The sequence below is a fragment of the Bufo bufo genome, chromosome 1 (genome assembly GCF_905171765.1).
Source record: "Bufo bufo chromosome 1, aBufBuf1.1, whole genome shotgun sequence".
Taxonomy (NCBI): domain Eukaryota; kingdom Metazoa; phylum Chordata; class Amphibia; order Anura; family Bufonidae; genus Bufo; species Bufo bufo.
In genome coordinates this window covers 673,803,322-673,821,850 of record NC_053389.1, presented here as the reverse complement: position 1 = coordinate 673,821,850, position 18,529 = coordinate 673,803,322, and the positions used below count along the sequence as shown (strand labels likewise).

Here is an 18,529-nt window from a genome sequence, read left to right as displayed (position 1 = left end):
CCATCTATTGAAAATGTTATGCCCAGCCCAATTTTTTCTATGAAATAACTGTATACTGTATTTGCCATACGGAAAAACGGAACGGAAAAACGGAACGGAAACGGAAACAAAACGGAAACAAAAAACGGAACAACGGATCCGTTTAAAACGGATCGCAAAACACTGAAAAAGCCATACGGTCGTGTGCAATAGGCCTAAGGCTGTCTGTTCTGAAAGCCTGCCTAATTGTCTCACTTCCGAAAGTGGCATTTATCATGTAACTTACCAATGTATTGTGATTGTCCATATTGCCTTCTTTGCTGGCTACTCATTTTTCTATCACATTATACACTGCTTATTTCCATGGTTACAGACCACCCTGCAATCCATCAGCGGTTGCCGCGCTTGCACACTATAGTAAAAAGCATTGCCTTCTCTGGTGTCTGGGACCATGAGAGCACACATAGGCTAGTACTTTCTCCTATAGTGTGCAAGCACAGCCACCGCTGCTGGATTGCAGGGCGGTTTTAACCATGGAAATGAGCAGTGTATGATGTGATGGAAAAATGAATCCAGCCAGCAAAGGAAGCAATATGGATAATAACAATACATTAGTAAGTGCCTTGTATTAACTTCCTCTACATAATAAATGCTATTTGCTGAAGATCACATGAGTGTGGGACAATAGCCCCGCAGGCGGCCCGACGTGCTCAGCATCATTGTAATCTATTATGCTGTGTACTCCCGTGTGCACGACATATGGTCCGCTCATGGTCGTGTGCAAGAGGCCTAAGGGTACTTTCACCCTGGCGTTTCTGGGTCCACTTGCGAGATCAGTTTCAGGGCTCTCACAAGCGGCCCAAAACGGATCAGTTCAGCCCCAATGCATTCTGAATGGATAAGGATCCGCTCAGAATGCATCAGTTTGCCTCCGTTCAGCCTCCATTCCACTCTGGAGGCGGACACCAAAACGCTGCTTAAGTCTGAAATAAAAAGTTATAAATTGTAATCCCATAATGGGATTACAATTTTTTTTTATCAATAATGTAATAAAAAATTGCAACCCCCCCACAAATAAAATATTGCTATTATTTAGTGCAAAATATTGTACATTTTATTGTACACATATTAAATACAAAATACACATAGTAGGTATCCACATAACTCTAATAACCTGCAGAATTTATTTATTAGGTAATTTAGTGTCAAACATGAAAGAAACACAAACATCACTTTCTTCTATACTTCCACAAAAAAAAGTATATAAATTAAACAGTAATTTATACAGTATTTACTCCTGAAAACACCAAAAAATAACATTTCTCTTGCATAAAACAATGTCTGAGATAGTCACATCAAGGAAAAAAAGTTACAGTACTTCACACAGCAGTATGCGTTCTCAGTCAGGCAGCCTCTGGTACACACAGCTCACAGTGCCTGAGAATGTCTGACTGCGCAGGCGCATGCCCAGTACATTGAGGGTTGAAACCTAAGATCACTTCTTGTAAGTCTGGGAACTGTGGGTATGTTGAGGTTAAAAAAAAATGTTTGCTAATTTTTGAAACCTGTACATCCGTTTGACAATGTGTGAACATAGCCTAATTTCTTTTTAATTAAAAAGAGTGTGGTGCTACATGACTACAAAGGTTTTTGTGACTAAAATAATGTAGCTTTTAATTGCAGTCAACTACCGTTGTATTTAACCATGCAGAACTGTACTTTTATAAAAAGATGTGGTTAAGTGGCTCTAACACCACAGGGCACTCTTTAGCACTTATTAAGGGTTAGTAAAAGAGCATGATTAGTTCCAAGTTCCTGCCCCGTAAGCATTGTATAATTCTACAGGAAGGAAAGGCAGAAATCAATCTCTGCATTTAATTAACTGATAATTAATAACATCTTACTGACATCATCCTATTTCTTTTATTGTTTTCTGTGGAGAGATTTTCAATGAACAGCCTTTTTGCAAAATGACGGTAAGGCCTTATTCACACAAAAGTATTTCACATCCATGTGTTGCTCATTTTAACAACAGATAGCACATGGATCCATACAAATCAAATGGGGCTATTCATACATCCATATTTTCCATGGACAGTGAGTCCGTTTTACCAGAAACTCACTGCATGCTTTATTCTGGTCCGTTTTTGTGGCTCAGCCTTGCCCATTAAAGTCAATGCAGAAAAAGGAGGAGAGTGTCAGCCACGTGCTATCCTTTTTTCATGCATCCATTGCTAATTGTTGCCGAAAAAAAAATAGAGAAAGCAGTAAGATGTTTTTATGCGAGCAAGAAAAATGGATGTAGAAAATGGACTCACAGATGACATAGGGATGCAAAATGATCAGTATTTTTGGGCCATTGAGGACATTTTTCCTCTGTTTTTAACAGTACTTTTTTTTAACCTTTTTTATGCATCCAGAAGCTAAAGGGAATTTGTAATCAGAAAATTACGTATTGTTTAAATCACGTTTTTATGTCCAACTTTTTTTTTTTTCTTTAGAAAGTTTGGTGTTTTTTATTTTATTTTCCATCTATATTAAAAAAAAAAGAATATATATCTCAAGATTACCAGTTCTTACCATTTTCACGACAAGCAGAATTACAGTGACAGCTTTGTATAGCTAAGGCCCCATTCACACTACCGTAATTTTTGTCCGCATCTGATCCATTTTTTTGGCGAACCCCAAAAAAAGAAGTCACATTGAAGTAAAACATACCTTTTTTTGTGGCCAATGCGGAATGGATGCAGAATAACTACTGTAAGAAGATACCAGGAATCATCGTGGATGGAAGATATGTGTCACCAAGGTTCCTGGTCTCGGTGAAGAGCCGGTATTTTATGTGTCAGCAGCAGCTATTGCTAATTGACACCTTGAGTTTTAGCATGGCAGTCATAGCTGATACGGGACGGCTCTTACTGGGAGTAGTCAAAGTGCTGGGTGGGTGACTACTCCATATGTCCCAGGCCGGGTTTTTCCATTCATAAAAACCAGCCAGCATTGCCAGGTATGGTGGATTTACCTCCGTCTGACATTGGAGCTCAGGAGTCTGTGTACTATAAACTGAGGGCTGTGCTGGGATGTGAGGTTTGAGCCGGGCTGGAGAACTCAGGCCCCTCTAATCGCGAACAGGCCGCCTATGGACTTGATGAGGCTGAACTGCTAACAGGGTGTGAATTAACACCCAGGAGAAAAGGTGACTTTTATTGTTTATGGACTTTCCTTGTGTGTGAACAAACACCCAGCCACCTGCGTTTTGCGATACACCTTATCTGCATTTTGTTATACACCAATGTGTGAATAAACACCGCTGTTTTATTCAAGAACTGTGTACTTTGCCTCTATAGTGCATCCGCTAGTCCTAACTACCAGAGCGAATCCCCACACTATGGATGCACAAAGGACAGAAAAATTGAATCACGGATCCACAAAATGCAGACTGTAAAACCCAGTCGTGTGCATGAGGCCTAACACAAAATCAACCATTCACATTAGGTGATATCACAGCATATCTACTCCCTCCTGACCTCTGCACAGAGCATGCCTACAAAACTCTCCCATAGAAGTCAATGATGTCCTCTCCAGACTATTATGTCTGTGGCTGCTCTTAAGAACAGAAAACCCAGACATATTTAGGCCCAGTGGCCAGTTTGAAAACTGAACGTTTTTCACATTTTTTTTGAACATAGTACATAGAAAATTGTAAGACAAATTGCCAAAATTCTAAAAATATATATATATTTAACACAAAAAGTTGATTCAAACCATAGGTTATTTTCTGATGACACATCCCCTTTAATTGCTATAGTGCATTTTGAAATGCCCTACATAAATATAATTTTGAGTGACATTTTGTCTTGTTTGTTTTAGAGGTTGTTGTTTTTTTCAAAATGCAGAACACGCTAGCTATGGTTAAAAAAAATATTCAAAACATATCAACAACAGAGGAAAAATTGCAGAAAAATGAAGGAAGACTAGAGGATAACTTGGCTGACAAATTGTTTGGAAGGATTCAAACTTTCTGGTCAATGCCAAGGACAAATTTATATTGTGGAAGCTCTGATTCAAGTTTCCAAAATCAAAACTAAAGTGCAGTGATCTGACATACTGTACATTGCTGAACCAGTTATCTGAGAAAGTGACTCATTGTGGCTTTTAACTTGTTCAGTACTACACATGGAACCAGTTCTAAAACTCTCATAAATCTGTTAAAGTCAAACAGTAAACAAATTTTAATTGCTGGATGTTAATAGGCAGCAATCAATGTTGGGGACAACCCCCCTGATTAAACTCCCGTTGTATACATAGAAAGCGTATGTAGTCTTCTTTTAGTCAGACCTGTGGTGATAGTCTTCTTTTGAGATATTATTGGTCAATATACACATTCGAGTCACATTATTATGACCGCTTCTTAATTTCGATGTCAGCCATGCGATGGCTTGGTGGGTATATAAGGTGTGTGGCAGGCTGTCAGCACACATATCCCTTGTTGCTATCATGGAAAAAAGGGGCGATTTATCACAGTTGCAATAAGGCATGATTATTGGCTTTTGGCCAAGGGTGGCGGTATTTCTAAAACTGTGCAGTTTATCAAGTGTTCGTGTGCTGCTGTGGTGAAAATGTATAGTGAGTGGACAAATAAAGTACCACATGCCATTGAAGTGAGAGGTGAACGCTGGCTACAAAGGTGCACAAGTGCAGACCAACATGCTATATGCAGCAGATCACACACAAAATGAACCACGGGGCTACCAGACATGTGTCTAAAACAACATTTCAGTGAACCCTATTGTGTATGGGCTTCTGAAGTAGACAGATGGTCACTATGCTTCTGCTAACGAAGTTGCATCAGCAGAAAAGGCTTTAATTTTTGCGGCAGTATCGGAATTGGACCTCTGCTGATTGGCAAAGGGTTGCTTTGTCCCATAAGTCAAGTTTTCTGCCTTATCGAAAGGATGGACTTTGGCGTGTCAGGTGAGAAACATTACAGAACAAACGTCCTGCAACGATTGCTGGAAGAACACAAATTGGTGGTGGCAGCGTTATGGGATGGGGAATGTTTTTGTGGCATTCTCTGCGCCCACTCATCCATGTTGAAGGCCTTCTTAACTGATTTGGGTATGAATCCATCCTTGCAGGTCACATACACCCATACATGCTGATTTTCTTTCCTAGGGTGGATGGGATCTTTCAGGAAGACAATGCGACAAGCCACATGGATAGACATGTCTGACACTGGTTGCAAGAGCATGACCAAGACTTCTAAGTCCAACACCTAATTCAACCAACCTTGAACCCAAATGAGCATCTGTGGAATGCACTGCAGTCAGCATGGCTCCAGAGGCTAGTTACAACCTACCAGGACTGTGACAGATCCATCTGTATAGACCTATATTGCTGGTTCGTCTGTTTGCCTTCATTTCGCTGGATTTCCTGCCCGTATGCCCCTGTTCGTGTGTTTCCCCAAATACCGATTGGAACTACTGAACGGACGGCCACCCAGGAGAAGAGTGTGCTGCTAGTTAACCCAAATGGCCTCATTGTTCACAAAGGACGTAAACTAACTTGAACTCCTGGTCTAATGCGTGCCATTTTTGGATGTTAAATGTCTGTGTATTGAAAAGGGTTGTGACATTGTATGTTTAAATGGTGATGTCTGTTCTGTTGTCCCCACATGTGTATTGTGGTTTCCCTCTGTCTTGAGAGATAATGGGATTACTCCTCGGGTCTCAGGGCAGAGAGGAGGAGACCATGATGCATTGTGGGGGATGTATTGTCTCTGTAGTGCTGCATGTCTGTCCTGTGTCAGTCTCCATTCTGGTCCCCTAGGGGCGTGTCCACCAGATGGAGACCTGCATAAATACGGGCGGCTAGCCCTCAATAAAATTGATTCCTGTTTGACTTTCAAGACGGAGCTTGGTCTCGTTTGTGGAGGGATTTATTATTGGGACAGCGCTTTCGTATATTGCTAGCTGTGGAAGGAGTTCGACTGAATTGCTGATCGGGAGTTGCCACTTCGTATGCTCCATTCGGGAGTTTGACGATCGGCTGGATTAAAAACTGCATTTCTGGAGAAAGGGGCTTATTCACTAAACGGCGGCTTCATCTACCTGGCGGTGAGTGTCGTAACAATTGGTGGCAGCAGTGGGATGAATCCCACCGCCCAGAAGGCCAGCTACAAATCCCAGGGTGGAAATGCAGTATGAGGAATTAAGGCGTGCTACCCTTAAAGATATATTGGAACGCAGAGGACGATCAGCGAGTAATCTCAAGAAGAGAGAGATTATTTCTATATTATTGGAGATGGATGCAGCACAGGGAACGGAGAGAGCTAATGTGCCTGGCATACTGGATTTAACACCCGAGGAGGTACAATTTAACCGGGCAGTCCAGATAAGGCTGGCACACTTTGGCCCCAACCCTGCAGCAGATATTGTGATCCAGGTGCAAGCAGCAGTATCAGCACAACAGGCGCTCCAGGGAAGAGGAGCTGCAGCAGCAGAGGTACCCCATAATAATAATGGAAGGAGAAAGGTACCTTTTGCTGCATTTAGACATTTTGTGGAAACGGAGGGAGAGATTGACGGGTTCCTGGCCGATTTTGAAAGGCAGTGTGCCTTACACCAGGTACCCACAGAGGAATGGGTCACTATCCTCTCTGGGAAATTATCCGGCCGGGCCAGTGAGGCTTTTCGGGCCATCCCAGAGGAGGAACTTACAAGTTACCGGGCAGTAAAAGATACCCTTTTGGCCAGATACGCTGTCACCCCTGAGGCGTACCGGCGGCGATTCCGGGACACTAACAAGCAGGCTGGCGATTCTTATGTGGAGTGGGCATGCAGGGTACACCGCACCGCAGCCCACTGGATGGCAGGGTGTCAAGCGGTAACTGGGGAAGAGGTGCTGCAAGTATTTTTGTTGGAGCACTGCTTTGATCGGTTACCTGCAGGAGTCAGAGAGTGGGTTAGGGACCGCAAACCCGCTACCTTACCTGAAGCTGCTCGTCTGGCCGATGAATACACAGATGCACGATGGCTAGACCAGACAGCAGCCAAGGTCCCTACCCGAGTGGAGTACAAACCGGCAGCACCTCCAACCACTACTGTGTATCACCCCCCAGCGCAACGCACCCCCACAATACCACCAGCGAACAATTATGTTCAGCCAGCTCGGTTCAACGCCCGGGATTACTCTCAGCCTATCCGGTGCTATGGGTGCAAACAGTTGGGGCACAAGAGACCGGAGTGCCCATTGAACAATACCAACCAAGCGCAGTCGTGGAGAAAACCAGCCGGCGGACATCAGCAGCCACCCCAGTCTTCCGCTCACTGTCTTGAGCAGGAGGAATTTTGGGGTATACTACATGAGGCGGATCCAGTACAAGCAGCCCAGCAGGATAACCGGCAGCAACACAGGCAGACCGTTAGACTAAATGGCAAAGTGGTCACTGGTCTGAGAGACACCGGAGCCACTATGACCCTGCTCCAAAAGAACCTTGTTTCGGAACACCAACACACTGGAAATACTGTGGCAGTGAGGGTAGCAGGAGGCGCCGTGTTCCGTCTACCTGTTGCCCGGGTTCATTTGGATTGGGGAGTGGGCTCTGGACATGTGAATGTGGGGGTTATGAAAGACTTGCCTGCTGATGTCTTGCTCGGGAATGACCTGGCCCCTTTGGTTTCTGCTTATGCTCCAATGGGACCTGCTGATGTCAACCCAGTGACTACCCGGGCCCAGACCCGTGCTGCTGGAACCAGCCCACCTGCTGCTGAGACCCAGGTAAGACCCGATTCCCCGACTGATACCCTAGGACAGACCTTTGCTAGCTGGGATTCCCCAGAGGAGTTTGGGAGGGAAACTCAGGCAGATCCGACTCTCCAGAAGTATAGAGACAGAGCAGATACTGGAGAGGTAGGAGTAGATGGGGAGCGGTATGAATGGGTGGGGGACAGGTTATATAGGTTCCCTAAACCGTCCCAGAAAAGTGTTGCCCATCCGCCGAATCGACAGCTGGTGGTGCCCGCAAAATACCGGCAGGAGATTCTGCGGATAGGGCATGATGTTCCATTAGCCGGACATCTAGGGTCCCGTCGCACAGCCTATAGGATCATGCAGAACTTCTTTTGGCCAAATTTTAATCAGGCTGTGCGGATATATTGTAGTACGTGTGACACTTGTCAACGGGTAGGAAAGCGGGGGGACCACCCAAGAGCTAGGCTTATGTCTATGCCTATCATTGGGGAGCCCTTTGCCCGCATAGCCGTTGACATTGTGGGTCCACTGGCCAGGGCTAGTCCATCCGGTAAGAAGTATATTCTCACCGTGGTGGACTATGCCACTCGCTATCCAGAGGCAGTAGCGCTGTCTAATATAGAGGCAGAGACAGTTGCTGATGCCCTGGTTAGGATTTTTACTAGGGTCGGGTTCCCTAAGGAGATTCTCTCTGACCAGGGAACCCAATTTACCGCTGTGCTCACCCAGGAACTGTGGAGGGTGTGCGGCATTAAACCGATACTTAGTTCCCCGTACCATCCACAGACTAACGGCCTCTGCGAGCGATTTAACGGCACCCTCAAACAGATGTTGAGGACCTTTTCTGACACTTGCAGAGACTGGGAGCGATTCCTGCCTCATCTGTTGTTTTCTTACAGAGAGGTGCCCCAGGAATCTACTGGGTTCTCCCCCTTTGAGTTGCTCTATGGGAGGAGGGTCCGCGGACCCCTAGATCTCATTAGAGGCCACTGGGAGGGGGAGACAGAGCAGGAAGGGACCCCCATAGTACCGTATGTCCTGGAACTCCGGGACCGCATGGAGAAACTGTCCCTGATGGTAAGAGAGAATCTCCAGGTGGCCCAGGGGAGACAGAAGAGATGGTACGATCGGGGTGCCCGGCAGCGAGTCTTCCAGGTTGGGCAGAAAGTGCTAGTGCTCAAACCTGTGAAGGCGAACAAGATGCAAGCATCTTGGCAGGGCCCGTATAAGGTGGTAGCTCAGGTGTGTGATACTACCTACCTCATAGCCAGCTGTTCAGATGAAAGGATCCAGCGATCCTTTCATGTGAACATGCTAAAGGAGTATCAGGAGAGACCGGAGGATGTCGCTGCAGTATGTGCCCCTGCTGCAGACGATACAGAGAGTTTACCCTTACCCGATTTGTTAGAGAGGGACTCCCAGACTGACCTTACTAGTCTTGTACAGCTAGGGGATAGATTAAGCCCCACAGAGAAGGGACAGGCAAGACAGCTTCTGTGGGAGAAGCAGGCGACGTTCTCCCAAGAGCCTGGCTACACTACCCTAACTGTACATAAGGTAGAGACCCCTGGACAGAACCCCCTGCGACAGCCCCCTTACCGTATCCCTGAAGCAGTCCGAGAAGGAATGCGGAAGGAGATACAGGAGATGACCCAGCTTGGGGTCATCGAACACTCCGATAGTCCTTGGGCTTCGCCTGTAGTCCTGGTGCCTAAGAAAGATGGGACCACGCGGTTCTGTGTAGACTACAGGCGGCTCAACGAGCGGACCACCACTGACGCCTACCCGATGCCCCGGGTAGACGAATTATTAGATCGTATTGCCAGGGGACGCTATCTGACCACCATAGACCTGTGTAAAGGCTATTGGCAGATTCCCCTGGCCGAGGATGCTATCCCCAAGTCGGCCTTCGTCACCCCATTTGGCTTGTACCAATTTAAGGTCATGCCATTTGGGATGAAGAATGCCCCGGCTACCTTTCAGCGTATGGTGGATAGACTTCTCGATGGATTCCAGGAATTTGCGTGTGCATACCTGGATGACATTGCGATCTACAGTGGGTCCTGGGAGGAACACCTAGTACATGTAGGGGTAGTTTTGGACAAAATTCGGGCTGCTGGCCTGACATTGAAGCCAGAGAAGTGCCATCTAGGCATGGCTGAAGTGCAATACCTGGGTCACAGAGTGGGGTGTGGGAGCCAGAGACCGGAGCCGGCTAAGATAGAGGCAGTAGCTAACTGGCCCACACCTGTCACTAAGACCCAGGTGTTAGCCTTCCTAGGGACAGCAGGGTATTACAGACGCTTTGTCCCAGACTACAGCACTATTGCTAAGCCCCTGACTGACCTGACTAAGAAAAATCTCCCTAAGCAGGTCCTGTGGTCTCCGGCTTGTGAAGCTGCGTTTCAAGCACTCAAACAGGCTCTTGTAAATGCCCCTGTCCTGGCTGCCCCAGTCCCTAGCAAACGTTTTCTCGTCCATACAGATGCTTCCATGTATGGACTGGGGGCTGTGCTGAGCCAGGTCGGGGAAGATGGAGGAGAGCACCCTGTCGCATATCTCAGTAGAAAGCTGTTACCCCGAGAAGTGAGTTATGCGGCAGTGGAGAAGGAATGCTTGGCCCTGGTCTGGGCATTGAAAAAGTTAAGCCCTTATTTGTATGGACAGGAATTTTCCCTTGTGACGGACCACAATCCCCTTGTCTGGCTTAACCGGGTCTCAGGAGACAATGGTAGACTGCTGCGGTGGAGTTTAGCTTTACAACCGTATAACTTCACCATCAGCTACCGACCCGGTAAGCAGAATGGGAATGCAGATGGATTGTCCCGGCAAACCGACGTTCTTGCTACCTCCTAGTCCGGTCATCCCCAAGTTGACCCGCTAAAGGGTCAAGCCGGGTCTGCCGGAGTGTCCCACAAGGGGGGAGCCGTGTGACAGATCCATCTGTATAGACCTATATTGCTGGTTCGTCTGTTTGCCTTCATTTCGCTGGATTTCCTGCCCGTATGCCCCTGTTCGTGTGTTTCCCCAAATACCGATTGGAACTACTGAACGGACGGCCACCCAGGAGAAGAGTGTGCTGCTAGTTAACCCAAATGGCCTCATTGTTCACAAAGGACGTAAACTAACTTGAACTCCTGGTCTAATGCGTGCCATTTTTGGATGTTAAATGTCTGTGTATTGAAAAGGGTTGTGACATTGTATGTTTAAATGGTGATGTCTGTTCTGTTGTCCCCACATGTGTATTGTGGTTTCCCTCTGTCTTGAGAGATAATGGGATTACTCCTCGGGTCTCAGGGCAGAGAGGAGGAGACCATGATGCATTGTGGGGGATGTATTGTCTCTGTAGTGCTGCATGTCTGTCCTGTGTCAGTCTCCATTCTGGTCCCCTAGGGGCGTGTCCACCAGATGGAGACCTGCATAAATACGGGCGGCTAGCCCTCAATAAAATTGATTCCTGTTTGACTTTCAAGACGGAGCTTGGTCTCGTTTGTGGAGGGATTTATTATTGGGACAGCGCTTTCGTATATTGCTAGCTGTGGAAGGAGTTCGACTGAATTGCTGATCGGGAGTTGCCACTTCGTATGCTCCATTCGGGAGTTTGACGATCGGCTGGATTAAAAACTGCATTTCTGGAGAAAGGGGCTTATTCACTAAACGGCGGCTTCATCTACCTGGCGGTGAGTGTCGTAACAAGGACCTTACTGTATTACTCTGGATAGCTAGTGGTCATAATAATGTGACTCAACTGAGTATGTCAATACACCTTTAATTTAAGAGGGAGTCAATGAAACTGTATAAGCATACACCTGCATATGTCTTGAGCAAGCTTTTGGTGGCACTTACCAAATGTGCATGTTCAACTTAATCCTCCCAAAAAGTGTGCTGAGCCTAATGTTGTCCTGAATTCAACTACATACAACAAAAATTTTTGAATGCCATGTGTAATGTGTCACTAAACCTTGAAAAAACTTTTGATATGTCATAGTAACATACAACATCAAAGGTTTTGATCAGTGGGGGTCTGAGTGCTGAGACAACCAACAATCACTAGAACGAGGAGAGAAAAGTGCTCAGTGATTCCGTCTCCTGCAGCGAGGACAGACCGTGCTCTGTGTAGGTTGTATCAGCCTAAAAAGCTGTATCAGCCCTGCACACGTACGTTGAGCAGAAGGTGGGCAAGTCCTTGGGCCTATGGTCAAAGGCAATATATGTCATTCACAGCCCACTGGGTAAATGTTGTTCCTGACCAGGCACACCAGCAACTTGGCCAGGTGATGGCAATGCTGCCTCCATGTTGTAATTGTGGGATTTCTTTGCCAGTTTCCACCTCTGCCTCCTCATCCTCCACCTTGTCCTCACCCTCCCTTCACGGTTCACAGTGGTCCACCAGCATATCACCTATGCAAAGTGAGGCCTTGTCACACGGTTCTGCACAGTTAGGCATTGTCACACGAGCCACACTGGGAAGGAACTGCTCTGTGTCATCAATAAAGAAAACACTGACTGTCTCCTCTCCAACTGGAGATAGGAACCATGGTTACTGATAGCAGTAAGAACGTTCTGTCTGCGCTGCATCAGGGAGGGCTGACCCATGAGGCCTGCATGGTGCATGCCTTCAATTTCATTGTCACTTGGTTGCTCAAGTCTTCCACTGAACTGCAAGAGCTGTTAAAATGTCCAGGAAACTGTGTATTCTCTTCAGCCACTCTTACCGTGTAAAACACGACCTCCTTGAGCTGCAAATGGAAAATGCTCTTCCCCAACATCACCTGATATGCAATGTTTCCTCTAGTTGGAACTCCACACTTCATATCTTAGATCACCTGTACGAGTAGAGGAAGAAGGTCAATGATTTCTTAATGCTGCAGACGGACAGGTCTACTCCCCAGTGTAACTTCCATATTAGCCAGTGGCAGCTTATGTATGACACATGCCGTTTACTCAGGCTCATTGGGAGGCCACTTTATTTGTCAGTCGGCAGAACTACGGGATGAATGATATCATTCCACTCCTTCACATCCTGGAGGGGATGCTGACAAATCTGATTGGCGAGGGGACAGAAGACGTGGCACTTCCATTTCATGTCCACCTGAGCCCTGAGGGGGGTGAACTGGTGGAGGAGGAGGACATAATCACCCAGGAATTTTATACGCAACTATGCGGTTTATCAGCCCAAGCAACAGGAGAGGGGCAGGAGGAGCATGAGGAGCTGGATGGCAACTACAAAGATGACGCAGATGACCCCGACAGACCGTGGCAGTATGCAGTGAAGATGGAGGCAGGGAGGCCCTCCAAGTCCCTTGCACAAATGAATACTGGCTATCCACATTGTTAGACCCTCGCTACCAGTCAAAAATAGGGGCATTCTTTAGATCTTCAGAGAGGGATGCAAAAATGGACTACTACCTAGACATGCTGTGCAGTCAGTTGGTTGCTGCCTATGAGCACTATTGCCCATCCTCATAAAGGTCTTACCAGGGGGCCCTCTGTGCTCACACTCCACTTCCATGACTGGGGGGGCAGGAGCACAACCAGCTCCATATGCAGCAACTTTAGTCTGAAGTCTATGATGAGCAGTTTTCTTCGTCCACCTACTGAAGAAACCACTCATCAGCAGCAGGACATGCAGCAGAACCTCAACCAGCGGGTGGTGGCATGCTTGTAATGCATCCTGTCACCCATGATCCAAGACTACTGGGCATGCAAACTTAAAGAGTGGCTGCAACTGGCCGAGTTTTCTACGGGCATGCTTTCCTGCCCAGCCAGTAGTGTCGCATCAGAGCGGGTGTTCAGTGCGGTGGGGGGCATAGTTACCCCTAAGAGAACTCACCCTTCCGCCCTAAATGTTGAGAGACTAACTTCATAAAGATGAATCAGGCGTGGATCAACCAGGATTTCCAGACACCGGTGCCTGATGCGACAGAATAGATAATTCTGCCAGTAATGATCATACTGTAGTGTACTGCCATGGCAAAATATTCTGCAAAATGGGCCGTTGCTTTTGGCCACGTGCTGCTGCCACTATTCTGATGCTGCCACCTGCCTGCTGCCTCTACTGCCATTCCTACAATGGGGCTTCTTGGCTTACTGATATGTACATGTTACATTTTTAAAAGGATATGCATACTACTGGTCCTTGCTATCACACTGTTGTTTTTGGGTTCTGCTACTACTGTGATCTGCCACCATCTTGTGCTGTATGTCACTGCTTCTGCCCCCCTCCCCACTCTGTCATGGGGCGACTATTGTCAATGTTACTGGCACTGCTTTTGGTCCCCATCCCCACTCTGTTATGAGGGTCACTATTGTCCTTGTTTGTCCATGTTGACATCACTGTTTATTTTTCTGTTCTTATGCCGTCAGAAGAAAATACATTTTTAAAAAAGGATACTGTATTTTGAGCATCTGTAAAGCCTCTTTCAAACAGTCAGTATTTGGTCAGTATTTTGCATCAGTATTTGTAAGCCAAAAGCAAGAGTGGGTCCAAAACAAAGAAAAGATGCAAATATTTACATTATATTTTATCTCTGTTTTGGACCCACTCCTAATTTGTGGCTTAGAAATACTGCCACTCCTGGTTTTGGCTTACAATTACTGACAGTGTGAACACAGCTCTACTGCCACTGCTGCTGCCCCACTCTGTCATGGCGCCATTACTGTCACTGTTACTGCCACTGCTGCCACCCTCCCCACTCTGTCATGGGGCATTATTGTCTCTTTTACTGCCACTGCTGTTGCCAGGGGTGTAACTACCATAGCGGCAGACCATGCGAATGCTATGAAGCCCAGGGCAAGAGGGGGCCCATGGGAAGATGGGGCCCAGTGTTAGTTGGGATTATCTCCTCTTCTACTGGAGGTGAAAACTTGGTCAGGACTCTACCCTCTAAGGAACAACAATTAGCAAATGAGGCAGTGGAAAAATGGCCCAAGGGTCATTGAAAAGGGTTTAGGCAGAAACCCTTCTGTCCTGTGTGGGGGGCCTGGTTTGATCTTTGCTATAGGGCCTTACATCCCTATGTACGCCATTGCCCCCAGCCTTCTTGTTGAAGTTCGGCGAATGGCTGAATCAAATTTTTCAAAACTTCGCTCATCTCTAGTTGCTATGTAATGTCTGATTGTAAAGTGCTGTACAATATGTTGGCGCTATATAAATAAAGATTATTATTACTACTATAATACTTATCCAATGCATTGCTGTTCTCAGCTCAGTATCATTCACCAAGATTCACAAAATTGAAGATAAATTCTGGAAACAAGTGAATACAAACATAAAGTGGTTGAATGATATAGCAAACAAATTCTCAAATGCTTTATCAGGGCATTCAGAGTTAATTAGGCAGAGTTCCTTATTTGAGACATCCCATTATTTAGCCAGGGCAGAGACTGGCTACAAAAAATAACTTTCTCTGGAGGACATGGCCTATCCATAAATTTCACAGACTACCAAGTTTAATGTGCATCATGTTATGCTTCAATTTTCCTGTACTGTACATGCCACCAGTTCCCTATGCAAAGTACAAAAAATTGCTGCAGGCTTCAGCCTAGTTTTGAGGGACCCTTTAACTGTGGAAGGAATGAAAGAGATTCTCCCAGTTATTTAGCCAACTGCTAGGAATTGTGATAAAATAGCATAGGACCCTATACTTGTAATGCCCCAGAGTGGCATTACCACCTTTGCACCTTGCTACTGTCTCCTACGGTTAACCATGTGTCATCCTGTGTATTAATTTCTAGGTCTTGCAAAGTGTGTATTCATATTTCTTGTTATGTAACTGTTCAAATGTAATGTGCCTGGTTCACCAGCAGATGGCGGCAACAATGACAGGGCTATTTTACCTAGAATAGAACCTTCTTTCCATTCTAGCTCCCTCTAGGGAGGAGTTTAGTCTAGTTAGGAGTCAGTCTAGCTTACTTCCTGCCAAGGGAGGGTGTGCAGCAGGAGCCTGTCCCTCCTGGATGAGCCTTGCCTAGGCCAGCTAGAGCACCTTCAGCTCAGCTGCATCTGGAGGTCACAGTATAGAGCCTCAGAAACCAGGAAACCAGATTACCCAGCAAAGTACAGCCTACAGCTAAAGCTAAATTCTACAGTTATCCTGTTAGCACAGCAGAGCTACATAGCAACAGACGTAGCAGAGAGGAGGTTGCCTGCCACAGTTAATGTTAAAGCATGCTGGGAACCAAGACAAAGCCTGAAACTGTTGGAGAAACGTTTATGCCAAGTAAAGTTGTTTCCAACTTTATCACAAGGTCTGGACTCAATTTATTTAATCATCCCCTTCATCAACAAACCCCCTTTTCATTGCTGCGGAGCCAACGCCTAGGGTCAAGCATATCCAGGTATGAGCACAGTGACACGTGCACCAACATTAAGGGACATTTAGGCCATCCTACACCACTCTGGCATTCCTACTCCTGGGTATCATCCACAGTATCATTAGAAGGGGCCCTGTGCCCTTATTGCTTCACTGCACCTGGTGTCACTAAAACAAGTACAATTTCCTCTTAAAGGGCCCTGGGGGGAGGCGCCCGCCGCATACTCACCAATATAATCCACCACTGGACCAGTAATCAGACTGAAAGTTGACTTTCTATAAAACATATTTTCTATACATCATAGTTATGTGATGAATATTTACCTTGGCCTTGTGATCTAGTTGATAGCTAGGTAGACTTTCTTTATAACAATTTACTGGTAGCAAATTATTACATTTGTGCTTTTTTTCTGTTTCCTAATACAGGGAAACCCTGAAAGAAATAATAGATCGGCTCCCATCTGTAACTTCTTCTGCTTCCTCTGAAGCAGATTAAAAGGTGAGTTTAGAGGTTTCCCATTACTATTCATAATTATTTTTATTCATTCTCCGTTTAGAAAGAGGAGCAGAGCAAAGCAACAGAGTTAGGGTACACAGGGGGCTTGGGCCTGCCCTCGGTGCACCTAACTGATCATTTGCATATTGAATTAAAAGTCTTTTTCTGGCCATTGGAGCACTGGAGGACAGAGTAAAAGATATTCTTACATTATGTTCACCAAGTCCAACCAGACGTTGTGATTGCCTTCATACTGAATTTCTTGGTGACAGAAGCCCTCCATACACAGTAGTGCTCAGACACGAGGCACAGTAAGCGTCGACTTGAGCCTCCACTGTAATTCTATAGAAAAAGTCAACATGAATGATTCTGATTAAATACAGGAAAATACAGTACCTCAACAGTCATAGATATTGAAAATAAGAAGGCAGATGCCTGATTTACTGCAGCACAAGATCCCCTTACATGTGCAGTAGATTTTGGCACCAGTTCATAAAAGTTTGATGTAGAGCTGGAAGGAGATCAGACGCAGCAATCGCAATTAATGAAGGTAGTCAAATATATTAGTGATCAGAAAGGCTGTTCAAATTGAGTTTCTTAGGATTTCAAAAAAGCTGCAAAAATGGGTCTAGACTACTTCCATCTATGGTTCTATGTCTTTCATTTGCAGTGTACATATATGTCATATGTCATCATGAATATACAGCAGTTATGGCTATGTAAATTATTTACAGATGATGATAACCTGTAAAAGGGGAAATCCTGTTCCAGCAAACTGAATAGTGCAATTTATTTTATACAATTTTATATCCTTCATAAGCTTCAAATTTTGGGTATGTTCACACTTAGCAGATTCACTGCAGAAATCCTTTCCATCTATGTGAATAGGGTTTTTCCTGCAACATGTGCATGGATTTCTGCTGTGTGTAAATCTTCCCTTTTCATAGGGGTGGGGGGAATTTTTATATGCAGTGTTTTTTTTTGTGTCTTTCGTTTGTGTAAGTGGGGCTAATTTGGTGGACGTGCAATGGGGTTTAAATCATTAAATTATCATTAAAAGTAGGCCTGGCGTGGAGTTGCCACATTTGAGAGTTGTGACATCGGCGAGAATGTTACCAAAGATAAATGTGATCTAATCTACACATTTTGCAGTAAAGGAGTTGTCCTGCCATTTAGGCCTCATGCACACGACCGTTGTGTGTTTTGCGGTCCGTAAATTGCAGATCCGCAAAACACGGATGGCGTCCGTGTGCGTTCCGCAATTTGCGGAACGGCGCGTACAGCCATTGATATAACTGCCTATACTTGTGCGCAAAATGGACAAGAATAGGACAGGTTATATTTTTTTTGCGGACCACGGAACGGAGCAACGGATGCGGACAGCACACGAACTGCTGTCCGCATTTTTTGCGGCCCCATTGAAGTGAATTGGTCCGCATCCAAGCCGCAAAAACTGCGGCTCGGATGCGGACCAAAACAACCGTCTGTGCTTGAGGCCTTATACTGATGACCTAGTCTCAGGATAGATCGTCAGTGTCTGATTGGTGGAGGTCTGACACCCGTCTGTTTGAAAAGAAGGTGGCGCTACATGCGAGCGCTGCCTCCTCTTGGCTACACTATGCGTCATCTCCTGTGGAGCGGTGGCATAGTGGAATTACAAATACTTGGTCCATTCAAGTGAGTGCAGTGAGTACTTGTTATTACACTACACCGCTGTAACTTCCGTATTGAACAGGAAGCAGCGCTCGCATGGAGCACCGCCTCCTCTTTAAAAAGCTGTTCGGAGGGGTGATGATCCCCCGCTGATGGCATGGGGTGCTACAGGAGGTCAAAGTCGTAAAATTGTGTGCAAAATAAAATATTGCATGCGCCAGCACTTGTGACATTTTAACATTAAAAAAAATTACCATATTTCATAAATTACCCCCTTAATATTTAAAGGGTCTATCTGACCCCTGAAATGCCCCCACCCCATATGCGTGGGCTC

The 18,529-nt window shown here is 45.8% G+C and overlaps 1 protein-coding gene across 2 annotated transcripts in view; it reads left to right on the top strand.

Moving 5' to 3' along the window:
• IL16 (interleukin 16) overlaps nt 1-18,529 on the top strand; it is a 145,375-nt gene that overhangs the window by 41,332 nt on the left and 85,514 nt on the right. Inside the window, exon 2 of one of the 2 annotated variants that reach the window (XM_040414076.1) lies at nt 16,473-16,545. The exons of the other annotated variant lie outside the window; for it this stretch is intronic. The gene's annotated coding sequence lies outside the window, so the exon portion shown is untranslated. The remainder of the gene's footprint in view (nt 1-16,472; nt 16,546-18,529) is intronic. 2 annotated transcript variants of the gene reach the window in all.